Source organism: Equus caballus, chromosome 7 (genome assembly GCF_041296265.1).
Source record: "Equus caballus isolate H_3958 breed thoroughbred chromosome 7, TB-T2T, whole genome shotgun sequence".
Taxonomy (NCBI): Eukaryota; Metazoa; Chordata; class Mammalia; order Perissodactyla; family Equidae; genus Equus; species Equus caballus.
The window spans coordinates 48533916-48540135 of NC_091690.1; positions in this window are offsets into that span (position 1 = coordinate 48533916).

Genomic DNA, 6220 nt, shown 5'->3' on the forward strand with positions numbered 1-6220 from the left:
GACATCTACAATGGGGCACAAAAAGGACATAGGAGTTTGTTTCTCTTCTGCATTGTGCATCAGCTGCCTTGACCCAGTTCTTTCATGTGAAAACAGTTGCCTTTCTCATGTCAGGAAGACTGTGTTTCCTGTTACTTGTAGCTGAACATATTCCCTCAATATGTTTTCAATAATGTTTGATTGTCTGTCATTAGAACTGTATTTCCTTGTGAAATGAACACATCTGTAGTTGTTTCATTGACGTGTTTTATCAACTCTTTTCTAATCCATCATATGCTAATAAACTTTATTGTTATTATCATTTTCTCAGAATATATTAAAATCCATTTTAGTTATGGATTTTCAGACATACTTTGCAATTTTCTTCATTTAATCATTTTGTATTATGATTTAATTTTTTCCTTTGCATATAAATTCAAGTATTCTTTCCTCAGGTTAACTTTATTTTTTATTTTCTATAGTTGCAATTTTTGTCATGAAACTAATTTCTCATTCATTCTTAACCCAAAACTTAAAAATCATCTTTTTCTCAGGGTCCTCTTGCCACTGACCTGTAGGATTGCACTCATACTCATAGAGAGGGGTGTAAGGAATTCTAGTGAGAATGACCACAGACCGCAGAGGACTGTGAGCTGTAACAGTAGCAGGCTGCTCGAAGGACTGCTTACAAGATTTTGGCCTGTGTTTGTGGATTTGGTTGTTATTCAAGGAAGCAAGTTGTTTTCTGTATTGAATGCTGTAGGAGGTCAACTTAATTCTATCTCTGGTAAACATTTTATCATTAGTAAACCTAATCATTGTTTTCTAGAAGGCAAAAACACTAGTGGAGTTAAAGTTAATTTATAAGCAGTTCCAGTCTATCATTTTAGGAAGAAGAAGGAAATATTAATCATTTTTATCGTTTGGAATTTTATCTTTTACCATTTTTACTGGTGTGGTTACAAAATATTTTAGTGTTTTCTTGGTGACTGTGTTCATTTAATGAAGGAGGTGTGTGACATTTGTCTCTTCAGCAGGGTAAGACTTGGCCTTGCAGTGGATGCTGCCAGCTCCCGGTCATCTGGAACAGCTTTGCCTTTCCTACTTATTATCAAAACACTGGCGTATTTCCTGTGGTGTATTAGACACTGTTTACTATAAAGCACCTCAGGTAAAATAAATAAATTCACTTCTTAGTATACTACATAATACATATATATTTTTTGGTGAGGAAGGTTGTTGCTGAGCTAACCTCTGTGCCAATCTTCCTCTCTTGTATGTCGGCTGCCACCACAGCATGGATTGATAAGTGGTGTGTAGGTCCACACCCGGGATCCAAACCTCTGAACCACGGGCTGCTGAAGTAGAGCCGCACACTTAAGTACAACTCCACTGGGCCGGCCCCTATATATATATATATATATTTTTTTTTTGAGGAAGATTAGCCCTGAGCTAACATCTGTGCCCATCTTCCTCTACTTTATATGTGGGACGCCTACCACAGCATGGCGTGCCAAGCGGTGCCATGTCCACACTGGGATCCGAACAGGTGAACCCCGGGCTGCCGAGAAGCAGAACATGCACACTTAACTGCTGTGCCACTGGGCGGGACCCTATATAGTATTTTTAATGTTTCCTTTTTGACTTAGCTGAGGCCTTTGAGTCTAGGTGAATTGTGAGACAATACAAACCTAGCAAGGGAGAGAGACAGGACCACTATGCCAATCAAGCTTTTCTTTCTCAGAGACTATTCTGTTGGTGCTCATGTTTCAACTTCCCTCACATGACATGCACTGTAGAGTCAGTGTACCCAACTTAGCAGAAATAAGACACGGTTGGATTTGGGTATAGTGCTTGAAACAAATGAGTTTTTATAGTCCTGGTGCTTATATATTTGTGGGAAAAGAGAGATGATTAACAAGTGGTAAATCTTTGTGTATAAGTTAGAGATAAGAAGGAAAGTAAAAAATAACATTGCGTTAATAGGGAGGCTGAGGTGTATCTGTCTTTTCTATGAGGGCAGGAGTGAGTGAGGATGTCATTGCTGTTGTTTAGAGGTGATCATCTCAGGAATAATTGAGGTGAGCTGCAGGGATATTATTTTAAGTAATACCCTAATTAAGTATAAAAGGAGAAATGGGAAATTTTCAACCTCTTTTCATCACAGGAGTGGCTGGAAGTCTTTAATTTCAATGATCTACAAAGCCCCAGAGCCCAGGCAGCTGATCACAGGTTTCCTTTCCATGTGCTTAGATGTCCAGCACATGCTGTGGAAAGGTGGGAAACAGCAGTCACAGCGTCAAGGTTTAAAACAGTGAAGGAAATGGAATGTTTTCCATGGTACTTTTTAGTGTTAACTTATGTATTGGAGGGGTTTCATTCAAATGGGGACCACAGGAGCTTTCTTTTAGAGTGATAGTGTGGTTTTCATCTTTTTTTTTTTTAAAGATTGGCATCTGAGCTAACAACTGTTGCCTATCTTCTTCCTTTTTTTTTTCTTTTTCTGCTTTTTCTCCCCAAATCCCTCCAGTACATAGTTGTATATCTTAGTTGTAGGTCCTTCTAATTGTGGGATATGGGACACCGCCTCAATGTGGCCTGACAAGCGGTGCCATGTCCACGCCCAGGATCTGAAACCTGGGCCACCGCAGCAGAGCGTGCAAACTTAACCACTCGGCCACGGAGCTGGCCCCTGTTTTTCAACTTTTAATGGCAGAATTTCTATACATTTGAGAAAACTCATGAGTGCACTTAAAATATTTTATATACATGTTATGTATATAATTACTGGGAAATGAATAATATAACTGCTCTCATATGCTAGGAAAATGTAAAGCTCTCTTGAATGTTGATTTTTATGTGCTCAAATCTTCTTTCCACCACTATGGATCCTTCTTAGGAAGAATTGAGGGACTGGGCAAGAAGGACTCAGACCTCAACAGGACTTTCTTGCAACCCTGTCTTCATTGAGAAAACACCCCCTAGGGTTGCACCTGCCCTCAGCTCATACTCATAACAGGAGTGAAGTGAGAGGGCTCCCAGAATCTTTGAGTTTAAATCAGGTTCTGTGGACACATCTGTAGAAATACTGTGCTTCTAAAACATAAAAGTGTGTCCAGGAGGGATCTGCCTGGGGACATCCTCATTCATATGCATCAGCATCATTTTTTCTCATTGCCGTGAATGGACCACTTCCAGCTGTTCACTTCCCACATCAAGACTACTCTGTGCCTGCTTCCTGGGAAACATCTTTACAAATCTATGCATGTCCCACTCTGGAAAATTTCTCTGAGGCAACATGAAGGGCCTGTGAGCTGAGAGGGTGACAGAAGCAGTGATAGAACCCATGTCATGGGCACATTCTGTCAGCCACAGTGACCACAACATCCCATATTTATCAGATCTGCTTGCTTACTTATTCATACAACACTTAGAAATTGACTGAATTTAATTGGGAACCAAAGGGCTCTAGAACTTTTTTGAGATAGCCGTCCCTCCGTTAGCGTCTCCCTTCACACACTCCTTTCCCATAAAGGCTGTAGTAGCCTCCTGTTATGCATCCAGAGTCTCTAAACCTCTCACAGTGGACGTAAGTTGCCCGAGGCATTCTTGCACTGAAATTATTCTTGTCTAGTGCTGCACACCATTAGAAAAGCCACTGCTGGAAACTGACAGAATTTTTTGTAAATAGAAGCTCTCCCAGGGACGGAGTTGACCCTCTTCCACTGCAAACGACTTCTGTTGCCTTGGGCCATGAATGCAGGACCCCTCAGGCTTGCTAATCAGAGGACGTTTCATTGAAGAAATGTGGGTACTTAGAGGATGGAGCCAAAATTGGTGCTTCTGGCATATCCTACTTAGAGGAGGAAGTGTGTTCCCCTCTCCTCTCATTGATAGAATCCATGTGGAGGAAGTCACTTCCTTTTCAGGCACAATGGCCACTTGGGGAGTCACCTGGGAGCACAGAGTAGCCAGCATGTTCATATACTTTATAGAGAGTGTGCTGCCATGACACCTGAAGGGGTCCACTGCAGAGATGCTGCGTTCTTTTCCTAGATCAAACAGGCTATCTTTAATCAAAGATTGGACCCAAGCATGAGATCGATTAGTCAAACTACAGACAATCATGCTAACAATAGAAAATTTCCTGTACAAGAATTGAGCTCGTGTATATTTTTACAGATCCTTTGTCATTACCAACCACTAGCTGTCTCATCCCAACACTAACAACTCCTTAGCTAAGGTGGCCCTTATGGTATACAGGACACCGGGAATATCATGCCTCCCAACGCTCAGGCACAAACCAGGTCACTCTTCACTCTGCACATATTAAACCTTAACTTGCAGCAGCTCATGTCATTGCTTAGGGTGATAAATGGACCCAAATTTCTGAGACACATACCAGCACCTCAGACCTGATGGTATTAACCTTGGCCCTCTGATCCCACAAAATACAAAACCATTTGGAGGCCTCCAAACTAAAGTTTTACGCAAAATTCAAGAGACTTCCCTCCTCCGCTGTGGCTAACTTAGTGACTGACAAAGAAGGTAATGTGAAAAAACAAGTCACTGGTAATATAATCGAAGGACATACTTTCCAGGCTGAGGAAGGGGTCCCTACAGCTGGTGGTGAATAGACACTGTAGGGTCCCTCACCTCCGTTGGGGCACTTGCTATGCTCAGACTACGGTAGAAACAGAAAAATTACTCGTGCTATCGTACAGAAACTCCTGAAACCAAAATGTGAGGATTCTTCAAGACACTCTAGAAATTGATAATATCAGCACATTTATTAAAACACAAAACGCTGGGCTCTTGGAAAAGGTATTTAATGGACCTTGTACCTCTCTTACAACCCTGGGCATCTCTTAGTGCTTGATGCTGAATATACACATAACTTTTCTTCCTACATTGGACGGGTGACTGATGAGTGAGGCTACTGCCCAGCAGTGTTCCCCCTGGTATGATAAGCACTGGTTGCAAACTGGGCTCTTTTCTCTCTTAATTGAGATCACTTATGGTTCTTTGGCTCTGCCCCTCAGTTTCCATGTGTCAGATGGCCTCTCTGTCCCTGGGTGTGGTGAAGTTATTGCTGAAGTTCAGGTGGACTTGGGTGGGGCTGTTTGACTCAGGTGATATCAAAGGTGACAGTTTCCTCAGGGAATTGGGAGAGGAAATGGTCAGAAAGGGTATCCGTGCATCCTGTAGAGAGAGGATGTCTGTCATGTAGTGATTCCAACATTGTCAGAATGAACATTACTCTCTAGTATCATAGACTCACCAATCAGGGAGATGATTATTAGATGAAGACCAGTTTTCTGATGTCTCAGTATACATGGGTTAAATAGTGTAACCACAAGTAAGGGGTGCATTCTGACCACAGACAGTGATTAAACCAGTGTGAGAAGGAGTCTCTCCTTATATTTCCCATGAGACACAAATATTTTCATGTCAGAAACATTTTCTTAAGGTAACCATTCTGAATACTCAGAAGTCATTTTCTTTTGAAATAATGGCTTGTTTTTACTCTCAGTGATCTTATTCGGAATCTGAAGTGTTGGAAGGATGCCCACCTAATGCATCCCTGATATTGTAACTTAACACAATGGGCTCACCTCCTGGTGAGAGCAGAGCCAAAAAGCACAACAAAGGCAGAAGTAGTGAAGAAACTATTACTTGCACAAGCAATGGAGAATACCACGGATTTCTCCCAAATAAGTGTCTCCTCAAACAAGGGTTTGGGGGTCCTTTTATTGTGAGATCAAAGTACAGTTCATGAATATTCAGTTAAGGACGAAGCAGGAGATCAGGTTTTGTTGCCTAACAGTCATGTTCCTTTAAGGCTTATGGGTAGATGCCACATGCTTCTACCTACATATATCACATGATCTAGAAATGGCTGCTTGGTCCCTCCCAGAGGAGGAGAATTTAAAATGTTAATAAGATTATAGTAGGGACGGTTCACTTCAGTTCACTTAGGAACGGTTTGAAGCTGCTAGAACTGGCTTCAGCCAGCTTGCTTGTGGAAACCTTCAGTGGTTAGGCTCTTCCTGAACCTTTCCATCTGCAAACACTTAACAGACAATGTTAATTTTTATCAGATCCTCTGTACCCTTTTCTTTGCCTAGTTCCCTGGTCACAATATCTGTGTCTGTGGACCTGTGTGGCAAAACTATGTCAGACTCCAGTTGTCAACAAAGATCAAAATGAAGACGCTAATTATTGCATATGGTGAGGTGAC